Source organism: Coturnix japonica, chromosome 2 (assembly GCF_054131305.1).
Source record: "Coturnix japonica strain WE chromosome 2, WE-NBRP24, whole genome shotgun sequence".
Classification (NCBI taxonomy): domain Eukaryota; kingdom Metazoa; phylum Chordata; class Aves; order Galliformes; family Phasianidae; genus Coturnix; species Coturnix japonica.
In genome coordinates, this window is record NC_140664.1 from 62,828,285 (window position 1) to 62,844,595 (window position 16,311).

Here is a 16,311-nt window from a genome sequence, read left to right on the forward strand (position 1 = left end):
TTCATGTATCAACACAGAAGGTTAGACTGATAGAAAAAAAAAAAAAATCTGCACCAGCGTTGCACATACAGTAGGTGCTTTTCCACTGGAGCTGTTTCCTTCTAGCAGTCTATCTGCACGGATAGACTTGCCAACATTTGGTGCTATCCCTGCCTACAGGTACGGCTGCCCTGTAGTTGTTAATGTGGAATTGTTTATACAAAAAGTGCTGTCTAGTACTGATCGGATCCCTCTGGTGCACCTGGTACCCAGGCAAAAAAAAAAAAAGGGGGGGGGGAAGGGAGGGTGGTGGGGAGGGAAGGAAGGAATCAGGATGTAATACTGGTGCTATGACAGGGTCACAAAAAGTGATGCTATTTCAAGCAAATTTGGGGCATGAGTTTTTTGTTGTTTCTTTGTTGTTGTTTTGTTATTTTAATGTCTGCTTTTTCCTTCTCTCTTTCCTTCTCTCTCTCTCTCTTTCTTTCTTTCTCCTTTTTTCTTTCTTTCTTTCTTTCTTTCTTTCTTTCTTTCTTTCTTTCTTTCTTTCTTTCTTTCTTTCTTTCTTTCTTTCTTTCTTTCTTTCTTTCTTTCTTTCTTTCTTTCTTTCTTTCTTTCTTTCTTTCTTTCTTTCTTTCTTTCTTTCTTTCTTTCTTTCTTTCTTTCTTTCTTTCTTTCTATTACTTTCTTTTTTTATCCTTTTCTTTTCTTTTCTTTTCTTTTCTTTTCTTTTCTTTTCTTTTCTTTTCTTTTCTTTTCTTTTCTTTTCTTTTCTTTTCTTTTCTTTTCTTTTCTTTTCTTTTCTTTTCTTTTCTTTTCTCTTCTTTTTTCCTTCCTTCCTTCCTTCCTTCCTTCCTTCCTTCCTTCCTTCCTTCCTTCCTTCCTTCCTTCCTTCCTTCCTTCCTTCCTTCCTTCCTTCCTTCCTTCCTTCCTTCCTTCCTTCCTTCCTTCCTTCCTTCCTTCCTTCCTTCCTTCCTTCCTTCATGTTTATTCATTTTTGTCATTGGAGTACAGTGTGTTGCCCCAGAATACAGACTAACAGCAGCAAATCCCCTGCTGCCGCTAAGAAATCATGACCTTCATCATTGTTTGACCTTCCCCCCCAAAAAAAGAAAGAAGCAACAGAGGAGTACTGGACGCATGATGCCAAGGTTTCAGAAGTGTTGCTTTTCTAGTGACATGTGATTGCCTGCAACTGCAGCAATTCATTGCTCACACCCCTTCTCACCCTGGTGTGGATGAGGATTCGGGATGCTTGCAGTGTTCCCCTGAGCACTTCCCTGTGATCTTAAGCCCAAGGGCTGGTCTTTGGGAGTATCCTGCCTCCTGATCGTTGCTTCCGTGTGCCCCTTTGAGGCTCTTTCCTTGTGCCCTTTTCTCCCTCTGCAGCCTCTTTGCCTCCCGCTTTGGCTCCCTTAACTCTTTTGTCTCTTCCCTTGGACAAGAAGCTGTTAACCAGAGCTGACAGAGCCACTCAGCTCAGCCTGGCCATGCAGCTGATGGCAAACTCCACCTTGGTTTGGGTTTTGTTGTTGCATTTTATTTCCTTAGGGGTGGTGTGCTGCACAGAGGCAATGTCAAGTGAGTTGTAGGGGAGACAGCATGTCATCTTGGGAATGTTCTCTGAAAGTTTGCTTTAATTATCAAATACTGATGCTTTTTAGTGACTAAGTAATCTCTATTTTAAAAAGTGAGAGCCTGAGTATGCTTTTAGTATTAAAATAATCCCTGGCAGAGCTGCTATTGTTATGGGTCTGTGTCAGCGTTTGTGTTATAAATCCTGTTTTTGAAGGGTTTATAACTCATCTGCTTTAATTCACATTGGGCCCAAGCTTGGTGTTAATGTTCTCAGTCCTGATCCAATTATTTTGTTTTCACAAAGTTTCGTTTAAATCTGGGCTTTTTTTTTTTTTTTTTTCTTTTTTTTTTTTAATACAGGGGAAAAAAAAAGAAAGAAAGAAAAAAAAGGATAAAAAAATAGGAAAAAAAAAGAAAAAAAAGCAGCAGCAGAATAAGGTGTGCTGTGTACATCCATGAATATGAGCTCAATAATTATAGGGACCTGCACTAGAAAAAAATCCCTCCTCCAAACCTTGTGTTTGTGTACATGTAGCTACTCATTTTTAACAGAAGCTGGGAGTACCAGATCATTCACTTTCTACAAAGCTCAGACCTCTTTCTAAAGATTATTCTTATTTTTTGATGTATTTTTAATTTTAAAACGTATTTAAAGCAAGAAAGATTCTAAAACTTCAGTGGCACCTGTTTGAAAGGAGCAAGAGTGGTAGTACTCACAACATCCATTTCATTTTATCTCAAATCCTGCAATCTGTGTTACAGAGTGGGTAGGATCCTGTTATTCTCAACAGGAATTTATGTATTAAGATTTACATTGTGCAAGGTCCTAAGGGTTGTCAACCTTTTCAAGGATTTTGCATATTCAGAGTATTATACAATGCATGGTAATCTAAATATGCAAAGTCCTGAGTATCTGAACCTTGTTTCAATGCATACTAAAAATATTAGAACAAACTGAGGGAAAGGTTGACATTGTAGTGCCTCTGTGAAGAGCTGTAAAGATTTTCAGCAACCTCCAAAAAATACTTTCATAAAAAATACATCTTTTCAAATGTTTTTTTTTAACCACTCAAGTTCTATTCTAAAATCCATATTTTATTATTTTTTGAATGGTTGATACTGCTACTAAAAAAAAAAGGCAAAAAAAGGATTAGCTTCTGTTGGAGGATTCCCTCTGTAGTAGTAACATTACATTTTTGCAGATTCCTAATCCATCATTTGACCTTTTTAATATTTTCAAATAAATAGTGGAGAAACAAAATAACGGAGATATCAAGGTTTAAAAAGCTTTTACTGTGCATGCATAATAACTTTTCATAAGGATTTTACTACACATTTTGTATTATGGATCCATGATATGCAAATGTGTACTGCTGTTAATATGCATTCATAGCAGACCCCATAACTGCTGCTTTGCTGTCTAGTGTGAATGCATGTTAAGAATAATACACACAACAAAGTTAAATGCACTCTGTAGAATGACTGCACAGCACCAAATATGTTGCTGAACACATACCACAATATTTTTCCTGTGCCCAAGCTGTATGGTTTTGAATTAAAAGAGACTCTATTTCAAATGAAATGCCACATCAATACAATAGACACAGCATTAACAGAACCACTGAAATAAGATTAAATTCAAAGGACTGCAGAACCTCCACAGCGCATCAGAGGGACTGACCCAACTGCACTGCAGTCCATGGAAGTCTTTCCAGTAACTTCAACCTGTTATCACCTTAACACCAGGGAATGTCTCTATTTTTCCCATCCCTTCAGACCTCCCAGTCACACTGTAGCTGGGCTGCATCTGGATTGTGGAATTCTAATGGTGTTTGCTCAGGACCGGTTTCTGATAGCTTTGCTTCCAGGGTTTTGTGTGCTGTAGCCCATGTCATTCACTGATAGCTTTGAGACCTCATGGTCAGTGGGAGACTGTCCAGGAGCAGGAGAATTAACCTTTAATCTTTTTCTTTCTCTTCTCTCCTCTCTTCTTCTTCCCAATGAAAGCACCAAGAGTGAAAACAACCCTGCACCCCAGGTATGTAAAGTTCCAGTAACAATCCTGCAGTGAAAAGCTTTCTCTTCCTCACTCTCAGCCTGGCATCCCTTCCAGCACACCCCAGACATCTGGAGAGGACCAAAAATATCCCTGAGGTGATATGCATCCTTCTCCTGGGAGAGATTAATGAAGACACTAATAACGATCCTGGATTCAGAGGACTACAGAGCTTTATAGGACTGGAGCAATGTGCATCACAATCCAGGGGTGACCCATCTCCACATCCCCATTACATTCCCATTTCTATAGGAAACCTGCTGTTTCCATCAATTCAGCTAAGCCCTCATCCACCACCACTAAGATGATGTACAGGGATATACATACTTCTCACACGAGAGATTAAAGAAGACACTAATCAGGACCCCGGATTCAGGGAACTAACCTACATTTGTCCAAGAGGATTCAGTTCTGTATGAAAATGTGATTTTAACCCATCAGCTAATTCTACAGAATGTTATTCTTGTTCTTTGCACTCTCTAAGCTCTCCATAATGAGGATGTATTTATTGTTCCAATCAGACGTCCTTAGTTTTAGATTTTGAGATGTTAGAGATAAGTATGAAAGAGTGTGGAAGGGTTAGTTACTCTATTTTAATAGGAGCTACTTGAATTTAGAATCTGATCATTGAGTCTCATACAAACTGCTTATGGTTAACCAAAGCGGTGTTTGTGACCAGAAATTGTTCCAAGAATTCTGAAAGACACGAATAGAATGGATCTGATTTAGATATGACATACATTTAGCATAATCCTATTAACTTTGATCTACTCCTGGCTTACACTATTATAAACAAGCAGAGAGAGAATTGAGCCAGATAATTTTATGATGGAAAATGCAAATTATAAAAATTGAGACAAATGTGGTTAACTTTACTGCATTCCACATAGCAAAGCACTAGCAGTGTACAGCCTGAAAGCTTTGTGACCAGATTAAGAGGTGATGTGCACCTTGCAGCAGTATGGGATATAAGGAAACTCTCTCCTTGCCTACCTGTCACTTTTTGAAACTGCAGGGGGTTAAGGTCAATCCTATTGCTTTGTGGTGTGAGGCAGCCCAGGGGAAACTCTGAGAAACAGATTGGGTTTTGTTTGTTTGTTTTTCATTCAAGCTTGGTGGCTGAGGTTTCTGCTGATCTACCTTGAAGATGCTGTGAGCTCAGTAAATACGACAGCCTTTTAAGGGTACAGCAGGGACATTTGGCTGTGGTAAGCAGCCTGATGCTGCTGATCAGTGCTGACTCTTTAGAGGCAATCTCTGTCAAACAGCTAGTTAGCAGTGCTGCTTTTTTCCTCTCTTTCTTCTCCTGGTGCCTGCAGTGACTCACTCTCAAGCTTCCTCTGTGTTTCCATTTTGAGGATGTCTTTGTCCCAGCAAAGCTTGATTTTCAAGACATACCTTGCAGCCAGAACCTCCCAGAAGAGGTAGTGTGGGTATGCACAACCCCAGAAGAGACACCCCATAAGAAATGCTTGATTGGAAACTCTACACTCTATGCTGGTACTGATGCAAAGCCCATCTTGAAGGTACTAATCCAACAAGAAAAGGAAAAGGGCCTTACGGAAAGCACACAGCGAGTAGTTTAATTAGGACCACACAGCCTGCTCTAAATGAAATGCAAGATAGTAGGAAATAGAGAAGTTTAATGAACAGTGACTTGCGGGAAGAACAAACCAAAACATTAGAATAATGTGAACTTCTGGTGGACAGTTTGCTCCCAGGAAACGATAGGATGTTTTGTGAAATATTCTTGCAAAGTCCTGAGAAACTCTGACGTTTGCATTATTTGAAGCGGACCTTTAAAACTCAAGCAGGGAGAAAGCCCTTAGGCTATGGAAATTACTTCACCCCCGTAAAACTTTTACCCCAGTTCAGGTGAGCTGTAAGCTCTTAAGAATCATAATTTCTTTTGTCCTGTGTACACTCCTCAGGCAAATTTTAGCAACATGCTGAAATAATAACTGAACACCTTAGGAAAAAAAATAAAAAGACTTTAGAAATAAGAATTCCTTTAAGCCTATTTTGAAAGTGTATTAGTCAAATTGACAAGCTGAGTAGTGTAGAGTAGCAAATGCCGTATCTACCTACAAAACCTCAATTCTCTCTAAGCGTACAAATAAACAGTTTCTTAACAGCAAAGCTCACTTGAGCTGTGTCTTTCTACGAAATATTTTAAGAAGAGGGAAGGATGACTCAGACTCACTGTAATGGAAATATCCTTTTGGTTTTCCTTCTGACTTCATAACTCTTGCTGGATAGGACTCATTCTGAGATAACATATAATGAAATTTTTCATTCAAAAAACAGGAAAAGTATGGAATCAGGTATTTGAAGCTGTCCTAGAAACATGGCCTGTCTTACATTTCCTAGATCCATATTACGCTTTTGACCTCACATTTTCCAACCAGCAAATACAGTGTGACAATCCAAGGATTTGAGGATCTTATTGGAGACCTTTCCTTATCAATAAGAAAAGTAATTTGATGTTAAAAAATATAAAATCTAAGCCACTGTCAGAATTAAATGTTTGCCACGATAGCACTCCTTTGAAGCTAGGAAATACTACTTTCCAGAAGTAAAAGGGAGATCCGTTATGACACAGATCTTGAACTTGTTCTAGTTATTTTTCTAAGGAAATGCAAAGAGTATTCAAGAATGTAGTGTCTGTATTATAAATACTTTAGAACTTACTTTTCAAGAGCAGTTAGATGTAGTGTAGCATTACCAGACACTCTAATTTTGCTGCCTTCTTCTGTTGCAGAAAACTGAAAATATCTTCATTGACTTGAAGACGCTGGAAAATGGAAAGCAATATTCTTTGGAGGATCATAACCTCAAACATAAAGCAATTAATTCACAGCAGAATGTAAGCTGGATCATTCAAGCCATTTTCCCCTGAGAGTACTGGAGACCTGGTGTCAGGATTTGACTACAAGTAGAAAAGTTGTTGTTATTTTCATATGTATAAAATGGTTTTCTGGATTCATTTCCCAAGCTTCTGAGAAAGTGAGAGGCACAGCCAAATTCAGCTCAACTGTAAAACAATGTTGAATTCAGATTACACTGCAATGATTCTATCCTGAAAACAGTCGCCCATTTGATGTTTTAAATACAATTTAAATTTTTTTCCTGATAATGAATGAGCAATCCTATTAATTCTAGCTGAGAACTATCTGTAAGTTATTTATGTTTATTATTTTTATAAAAACCCATTTTAATGTTTTATTTCTCTCAACGAATTTCTGCTATTCTACTTGTGCAGATGTTTATGATAAGATCTATGGACATTTTCCAGGAAGCGGCTTTGCCTAACAATCACATAATCATAGAATGGTTTGGGTTGGAAGGTACATTTAGGATCACCTAATTCCAACACCCCTGCTATAGGCAGGGACACCTTCCATCAGGTTGCTCGAAGCCCCATCCAGCTTAGCCTTGAATGCTTCCAGGGAGGGGGTATCCAAAGCCTCACTAAGCAACCTGTTCCAGTGTTTCACCACCCACACTGTGACAGTGAAGAATTCCTTCCTGGTATCTAGTCTAAATCTACCCTCTTTCATTTTAAAACCATTTCCCTTCATCCTGTCATTATAAAAACTCCCTCCCCAAGCCAAAATCAATGTAAAGGTATGCTTTTGCCATAAGATGAGGTGAGGTTATCACAGATGTAAGTACAAGATGAAGTAAACTGTAGTTTCAGTAATTTCCATCTCTTTGCATCTCTTCTGTCTCTCTGAGGAGTTGTGTAAGCCTTATGGTTTGCCAGCTTCCTCAGCCACCAGGCATCATCAAAATCAATGCTTCATGCAATAGCCTTGAGCACATGGTGTTGTTTTTGGAGGTAACTACTCTCCAAAGCCATCTCACCTTACATGGTGTTCAAAGGAAATCAAGCCGTATCTTTTGGCAGTCCTGAGTTTTTGTTTCTGTCCTTGGGCTGGCTGAGAACTGGTTTGAATCCCTGAATACTTTAAAGCAGCCATGGCCAGAAGGCACCTAAAAGGTTGGCAAAAAGCCCCTCTTTCTGGCCAGGTTCCCCTCTCAAAAAATGGAGTGTGTCCTGCTGAGCCCAATTCTTCTTCCATTTTCCCTCTGCTGTTCTAGTAACCGTATAAGCTGACTTTCTATCCGGCTTTTGTGGCCTTACTGTGATATGACTCCTTACACTATTAAGTGCTGGGAAAAGGTCATACTGGATATAGGTTGCTTGCAAAATGCTAAAACAATTATCATCAGAAACAGTACTGAATATGCAAATATTTTTTCAAATTAGGAATCTTCCCATCCCCTTCCTTCCTTCATTTTTCCTCAGTGATATGGCTTGGAAAGTCAGCCAGTATGTACCTGGCCTTATTTCATTTTCTTTGTGATCATCTTCAATTAAGCTGCTGTTTCTTCAGTTCAATTCTATATTACTGCAATGTAAATGAGAGAGGAAAATATGAATTTTGCGAAGTATTCAGAGATGTACATTCTGAATAATTAATTATAATAAGTGCAGGGCTTATTCTTGTGTTCAAAAGTTTTATGTGTGGCTCAGATTGAAATTTGAAGTATCCAGAGAGCCATGCTTGCTTCTGTGTTCTGCCTTTGGGCCTGTAAAGCATCTCACTAGATAAAGTCATCAAGGTAAAATTCATCTCAAAAGGGTACATTGCTATGAGTTTTGAAGATAGCCATGTAGAGAACATTTGCTTTTTCCAGCAGATGGTGACTGGAATAACCTCTCCCTGTATCTCTAAGCCCTTGAACAGTGTAAATACCGCCACTGTGACATAGAATTGGTAAAACGGTCAAGGAAATATACTTGGTGTTACAGCCTGGTCTTTGGAGTACTCTGGACCAGATCATGGGAGATGTTCAAATGTTGTCTGGATGTGGTCTTGGGCTCTGCATGGTCCTGACTGAACACTTGGATAGAATCAGGATGATCTTCAGACCTTCTAGCCTCCAGAGGTCCCTTCCAACTTAAGCATAATGTGATTCAGAGATCCAAGAGGCCTTCAAGTAAGGGTGCGAAGAAGAGTACAATCTGTGAGGTTCAGAATTCTGAGGTGAGGGTTGGAGCAAATACTTTAGCAGTGCTACACTTTGATTTCAATTTTATGTGTTATTCATTCTCTTTGTGGTGCATAAGTGAACATCAGTGAGCTTTTTGCAAAGACTCTGCAAATGCTCCAACTCTCGTGGAAACTAAAATCTGGATTATGAAAAAGATATTTACAGTTTAATCTTGAAACACAAATTGGCAAAACATGGAAGTTGTTTTCTTTCAGGAAACTGCTTATTGTTTTCAGCACAAAACTTCATGTATAAGTGTCCTCTAATGAAATTTCAATTTGAAAATAGGACAGAGAATGAACTTAATTTTCAAGGAATCAAAAAGGATAGCAAGATCACATTCAATATATTGTTTGTGCTTTTTTCTTTTTCTTTTTATTTTTCCTCAAAATGAGACATTTCAATTGATGTGGAAAAAATAACTACTAAAAAAGGAAAGTATGAATTTCAGGGCACTGTTCTGAAATCCTTAATGCACTCAGGATAAACCAGAGTTTGAAAAAGCAAATCTTTTTCAGATATATATTTAGGCATATATTCTGGATTTGGAGTTTTCACTAATCCATTTCTCTATCATTCACTTATTGTATCATATAATTAAGATACCCCATTCATGTTATTGAACTGCCATCAATATATATTTATTCATTATCCCCAAATCTGTCTTTTTCTTTTCTTCAATAGTCAACAATTCTCTAAAGTAGCAGTTCTGACTCTCCTATACCCTCAATTCCATTTTGCCAAATATAACACAAAAAGATAGCCTTTGTTAAAAAGTTTAATGCTCTTAATTAGTAGAATTGTCGGACTAATTAGAATACCAATTAGAATTGGCAGGACTATCGTTAATTTAGAAGTGCTGTGGTCTAGTGTTAATCACTATTAAACCTTATAGTTTGTGAAAGAGAGGGAGCAAGGAGATGAATGCACACACATGCAACCTCCCTCCCCTCCCATTTTAAATGTTAAGGGTCCATAATCATAATGATCTGTGCTGTCAATGTGTACTTAGGGACTGTTGAATCCATGGAGACGTTGATGCAAAGTTAACAACTGTTTATGCACAATAGTAGCATTTCTGAATAAGAACTGAACTTTTATATGTGTACTGCTACTAAAATGGCAAAATCCCAACAGTGGCTGGAAAAGATACTTGGGTACTCAGGATTCTTTATCAGAAACGTGCAAGAGAAATCCATTTACTTTCGGTACTGTTAAAATTGCTTGGAATATCGTACAGCACATGGCAAATAAAGATCTTTCAGCACTGTACAAAGTGAAATCAGGCTTTGGCGCCTACTGGTTCAGTAAGCTCACAGTAGCATTTCATAGCCAGAGCTATCACTCAAATTCCCACTGTCAGTCAGACGTACAATGGGAAATACTCTGAGAGCTCAGCAACTTTCATTCTCCACATCTTATCCACATGCACATCTACCCTTCCCATCGACCTAATTCTAACTTCTAAGAAAAAAGAAGAGCAAAACAATTTTATTCCTCAATCTCAAATGAAAATAAGGATACTTCTATTCAAACTGCATACTTACAACATCTGTTCCTGGCTGAAACCATATGAGAAATGTTCCCGAAGGTGAATACTGCAAATATTGTTGTGAAGTCCATGAGCACCAGTATCCTTACACAGAATCTAATTTATATCCTCAAAAACTCAGAAGAAAAAGAGCGTTAAGGTGTCTAGAGTAGCACACAATAGTCTGATGTGAACAAGTCCCAAGCACAAAAATTACTTCCCACTTTGTGTTTGTTTTTTTTTTCCTGGTTATGCACTGCCTCCTGAAATCAGTTACTGGTCGTCGAGGCAAAAGTGATGGCGCTGATTATTATTTACCTGGGGCAGTGGTGGCAAGAGCTAGTAGAGGATGGACAGAGAGCATGGTAGAAAAAAGAAAGGTCAGTGAAACTGCTCTCTATGGAGCATGTGGATATCCTGTTCATAATGCCACACAGCATTAAACATTTTTCTGTTCCGCTCTAGCCTGATTTAGCTTAAATATTTCTCTGTTTACAACACAGCTTGTCCACAGTTTGATCAAACACATCCAAACTCACTCATGCTGCCTTTTCTATTGCAGAGAAACCTATAACTCAGTTTCAGAGAATTCAGATGTTTAAATTGCAACTTGTTTATGGTCAAGAAACTGTTGCTTTGTTCCCATGGTACCATCTTGCACACTAAGGCTTTATTTAACCTCTGTTTATGTAAAGCTACAATAGAATACGACAAGTAAGTGTGTCTTGGCTCTTGCAAAAAGAAATTTGAATCTGTTTTCTATTAAAAAGAGAGAGATAGAGTGATTTAAGAACCAGATGCAAAATTATCCTGTATTGCTCCTATCTTGTTACTTCACAAAACTAAATTTAATTTTGTTCCTGGATCAGTAAAATTATTAAAAAAAAAAAAAAATAAAATAAAAAATTGTGGTATGGTAAACATGGTAAACAAAACAATGAAAAAAAAAGATGACTTAACTAGAAGTCAGCATTTTAATTCAGTTTTCTTCCGTAAGTACGCTGAGTAGTGATTATTAAAGGACTGTACATGGTACTTTTCCTCTTTGCTCTTTACATTGCAAGCTAATTTACATGAGAAATTTAAAGACTACTAAATATAGGTAAATGACTTGCAAGAAAAAGTGGTTTTTTTTCTTCCGAAACAAAGTGTTTTGAACATGTAACAACTCTCCTCAGACTATAGTTGTCATTTTTAAGGGATTTTTATTGATTGTGAGTCTTTTTTTCTTTAAGCACTACTACACTCATTTCAAGCCTGTAGTTTGAATCTTGAAACACTATGAACAGGCCAACTTACTTTAGACCCTATACATTTAAAATCCTGCCAGAAGTTTGCTCCAAATTCACCAACTCCCACTTTCAGCAAAACTTTTTAGAATTAGTGATGGAAAAATGATTTCTGTCATCTTCAGCTGCTACAGCCTACATTCTCAGCATCATATTTTATGCTGTATTTTCAGGACTTTGGCACTTAGTCATACAGAGCCCCAGATATTATTATTTTTGTTTTGTCTTGGCAGACACATGCGTACACGGTGATGCTAAGAATGATAGTAGGGGCTTTTCACTGAGCTCAGCTCCAGGTGGGATTTGCTCACACCATGTTAGACGGATGATGAATAATAACCCTGCATTACACATGAAGTTGTGCAAGGACTCTTGCACCCTCAGCTTCCTCTTCAGCAGCTGTCTAAGTGAAAGCCACAGGTCTAAGCTTGTTTTTAGAGAACAGAAAAAGTAAACTTCATCTTCTGGCTATCCACGCTAGGTACAATGAGGTATTTTCCATTAACTTTGTGCGTGTCAGGTAACCTGCTTGGGATGGTCAATTTTCTTTTAATGTCTAACTCTAGATGAAAATAATTCCTTGTTAAGTCTTTGTAGGCTCAGGACCAGCATTGGTTGGAAACCTTTTGCAAGATGCTAAAGCAGTTCACATAAGTCAGATATTTCTTGGGCACACATCAATGTTTGTGAAACTTGATGGTTTTCTGCTCAGAAAGCCAAAAAACACTCCTTCTTAAGATTAGTAAGTCTCAACAGGAGTAATCTTTTTGCTGGACAGTCCCAAAATGTATATCCCTCTAGTCAGTTGAATGATTATGTGTCCTGGCTTTTGGTAGTGGTGTGAGCCCGTTCTTAATGAATTTTGTTCTGTGGCCATAATTTGTTTTCCAAATTATGGGTGCACTGTAATCCTGGCTCTGAATGACCACTTGTTGGTAACAAGATATGCAGCCAAGGCAGAGATCCTGGTTTGCAAGGGAGATCATGCTCCTGAGGAAAACTCCCACAGTGTGAACTGTTTTCAGAGAAACTGGCATTTTTTTGTTTTAAGTGTCTGGCAATGAGCTGTTGTTTCCCACTTTGTATGTCAAAGCTGAAAAGGTTCAGTTTCTGAAACTTAAATGTATTTTTTTGTTGTTGAAAGTACAGTAGGGGGTATATCAAACAAATGTTTCAACACTTCATCATGGCAGGGATTGAACACAAACACTGAAATTTTGGGATAACTCACTAGGAGAATACTCTGGCTTTGGTTTAGCTTTAATTAGCTTAAGGTGCTTTGCAATCACAACTCCTTTTTGACCTCTCACTCAGCAACTCTGCCTAGTGAAGTATGCCCAAACGAAGGTGATCTTCAAAGTGCAATCAGAGGGAGAAAGGCTGACTTTTTGCCTAAGGTGGGGATATGCTGGATGAGTTTCACCTTTGTGACCTGCGCTGGTGGAAGCCCCTGGCCCTGATGCACTGATCTGCTTCACACCTTGGTAGGCTCCTGTGATTCTGGGACAGCACAAAAATTTCCCTTTGCAGCCTCAGTGTGTTTCCCCATGCAATTGCCCTCTCTGAGTTACAGCAGAGATGCTGCAGTGATGTGGGATCAGAGAGGGAGGAATCACTCTGCTCTTTCAGAGAAGATGAGCAGCAATCTCGACTTACTTCTCTGGGTAACATACCACTTGGGTAAGAAGGCATCCTTGTGCTCAGAGTGCCTGGAGGCAAAGAGCTGTGGTCGTGGATCTCTGGTATAGACAAATGATTTTTGCATTTTACTGCTATTTCCCCAATCGTTATTTTTATTTTTTGCTTAGGTGGTTTGCAGTTACCATGCTTATTCATTCTATTGTTTGCCTTTAGGGCTTCTCTGTGCCTTTCTCCACCATTAGTCCATTCTTGTTTTTTTTCCCCCAGTGATTTTATATGTAATCTTAATTTTAATCTTGACAGTTAGCTGTCCTCCTGTCCATTGTAGATGCAATTGTTTCTAAAGAGATTAACAATATTAATTAATTCTAGTTCAGCACAAAAGACCTTGTATATTTTACCACCACTTTTACACAAGTGATCAAGTTTTCCTTATCTTTTGTATTTCCTTCCCTTTTTATTCTAGCCATAGGAAAATTAAGGAAAGAGATTAAATCCACTGGCAAAAGTCATCCATGCCCAGGAGAGGAAAGATTATGAAGAAATACAGTCCACTATAATAGGGACAGGAATTTTCCTATCTGTTTAGACCTCATATTTTTTTTTCTGGCAATAGTCTTTGCCAAAGAGAGACCCCTAAAATGTGTACATGAAGGTTAAAAAGAGATTATCCTTGTGAAGTCTCAGCCTGTTCTCTAACAGTTGCTGAATTCTGTGAGCCCTGAAGCATGACCCAAAAACGTTATTGTAATTAATTATGGTAACTCTGATATGCATATCAATTCCTTTTGCAAACATACATTTCTGAATGCCTCTTCTGGTGACAAGGAGCTCTCCAGACTAGGTACATACAAAATACAGTCCATGAAGGGTGCTTTGTTTTGTTTTATTTTTCCTTTTGAAATTTCTTGCTGCATGTGAGCAAATCAGTCACATTTCAGATCTAGTGAAACAGTAAGGTTTTAGCTGTCCTGTTGTCTTCTCTTCTAGCACGGAGCATTTTTCCCCCCTCAATTTAAAGTGAACAGAACCCTGCTCTGAATCCATCACAATCCTTGATGAATTTCTGGCAATGGTTCCTACACTACCATGAGGTTTCCCGCTTTGGTTCTCTTTCGCCAGACATCACTGAGTCAGTGTGTAACTGAAGGTAAGGGTACAAATTAGCTCAGTGCAGTAGGTGCTCTGCTGCACTGGGTCCACCAGTCCCTCCCTCAGGAAGAAATGGGGGTTCTTTCACACTTAAAAACAAAATACAAAACAAAATTTTTAAAAAGTCATGCTGAAAAGTGTTGCCCTGGTGCTGTGCATTTGGAAAGCATTCACTTGGAGGCAGCAGGATGACTCTAAGCAGTGCCATTCTCTTCCAAAGCAGAGCAAAGGAAAGGGCTGTGGCTGCGGTACACGTTCCTTCCTCGCTCTCATTCAATTCATTTTAAATATGGCACTAATAAATAGTGAATAATATATAGCAAAATGCTAACAGAAGTCAATAGCGAGTACACTGGTTTACTTGCCAACAAAAAAACAAAAGTGAAAATGTTAACATGTGAATGCTGCTCCCTGTACAAAGAAGTGCCATGTTCCAAGCATAAGTGCAAACTAAAACCCCATTTGTGTGAATGCCTAATTATAAGGGTGAAAACACTGTCAATCTTAACACTCATCTGGGTTTCATCTTGGTTGCCAAATGGGTCTTGCTGTCCTATATGTTAAGAAAAGTCTTAATTTCACAACCCTGACAAGAGAATAAATATCAGCCAGAATGGAAAGGAATAAAAACAGACTATCATGATGGAATTTTTATTAGTGCTGCTTTTTTTTCTGGCTATCTGTAAGTCTTCTTCTGAATCGAGACAGTATTCTTCAGCAGTAAGTATTGACAAAAATTTCTTAGCAATTTTATGAGCATGATCAAAAAAACCAAAAGATAATTCTGTTCACAGTGCCTGGAGTGAGGAAGCCTAATGCAATTTGCAAAAGACGCATGTGCTGTTAAAGCTTTCTAATTGAAGCCAGCCCATCAAAGGATCCAGAGACTTTGTCAAATGTCACAAGTTATATCTTATGTTCCAATGCAATTATGATTTAAATGTAATTATTTAAAGAACACTACAGACAGTAAGAACAAAGTCCTTCTTACTTTCTAATATCTATTTATTATTAAAGAGTTACCTGTGGAGTTTGGTCAAAATCTTCACATATTAATCTCTGAAAGTTTTGTAGGGTTGTGGGGAAAAAAAGAATAAAAAGAAAACAACAAAACCTGTTTTTTTTTAATGCCAGGCAAAACTCACAGCAGGTGGTGAGAAGCTGTAATGTGTAATAAACAATTTGGATCTCAGGTGAATCCAGGATCCCGTAAACTTAGAAAAAACACAAAGGCAGTTGCCTTTTAAATAAATATTTTAATTTGCATTATGTTAAAATGGAAAATCATTTGTTCACTTGAGTGTTTTAACCAAAGGTGGAAACTTTTTGTAAGCAAATTTTCTTTTCTGTTCCAAAAATTGCCTGGTCAATGTAAGTTATTTTAGTGTTTTTTGTTTTTTTTTTTATTTCCTCTGATTCCCAGTCACTGGGCTCAGATTAGCAGTTCAAAAGCAATTGATTCCCGTGTTTGGATAAGGAAGGTAAATAAATAAGAAGGAAGTAATCCTTCTTTTCTAAACTATAAGAAGAAAAACAGACAAGTCAAGTTCTGGTTAAACATGTCATGATAAAGACCTCTGGAATTTAATTACCTGCCAGGCATTTATTGTTTCAGTTTAAACAACAGTTTAAAGCATAAAGCAAAACCTTTGCCAATGCTTTTTTTCCCTCCATTATTTCAGAAGAAATTTTGCATGTCAGATGCCTGAATCTCATAAATACATAGAAGAACAGCACTGCTGACTTTAGTAACATCTTTATCTGGCTTTTAGCCTGTCTGTATGAGATTATCACACTTGGTCACATTTAAACTCTTAAGAAAACACACTGTAAAAGTAGAAACAATTGCTTGTAGCAGTAAAAAATAAGAAAGTGGAGGATAAGAAAACCTTCTGAGGGCTGTGGTAGATACTGCATTCCTGCTTAGCCTTAGTTTGTGTGAGATGAGACGACGCACTTTTCTTAATGCCTTCCCAAACTTCTTAGGAAAGAATCTGGCTCCTGGGATGGTTGGGATGAACTGT

General features: G+C 38.1%; 1 long non-coding RNA gene across 1 annotated transcript; it reads left to right on the top strand.

Moving 5' to 3' along the window:
- The first annotated feature begins 26 nt into the window (after nucleotides 1–26).
- Nucleotides 27–14,668, top strand: LOC107309904 (uncharacterized). Its single transcript, XR_001553386.3, has 3 exons — nucleotides 27–159; nucleotides 3,565–3,595; nucleotides 6,375–14,668. It is a non-coding gene; the product is annotated as an uncharacterized LOC107309904 (long non-coding RNA).
- The last annotated feature ends 1,643 nt before the right edge of the window (nucleotides 14,669–16,311 follow it).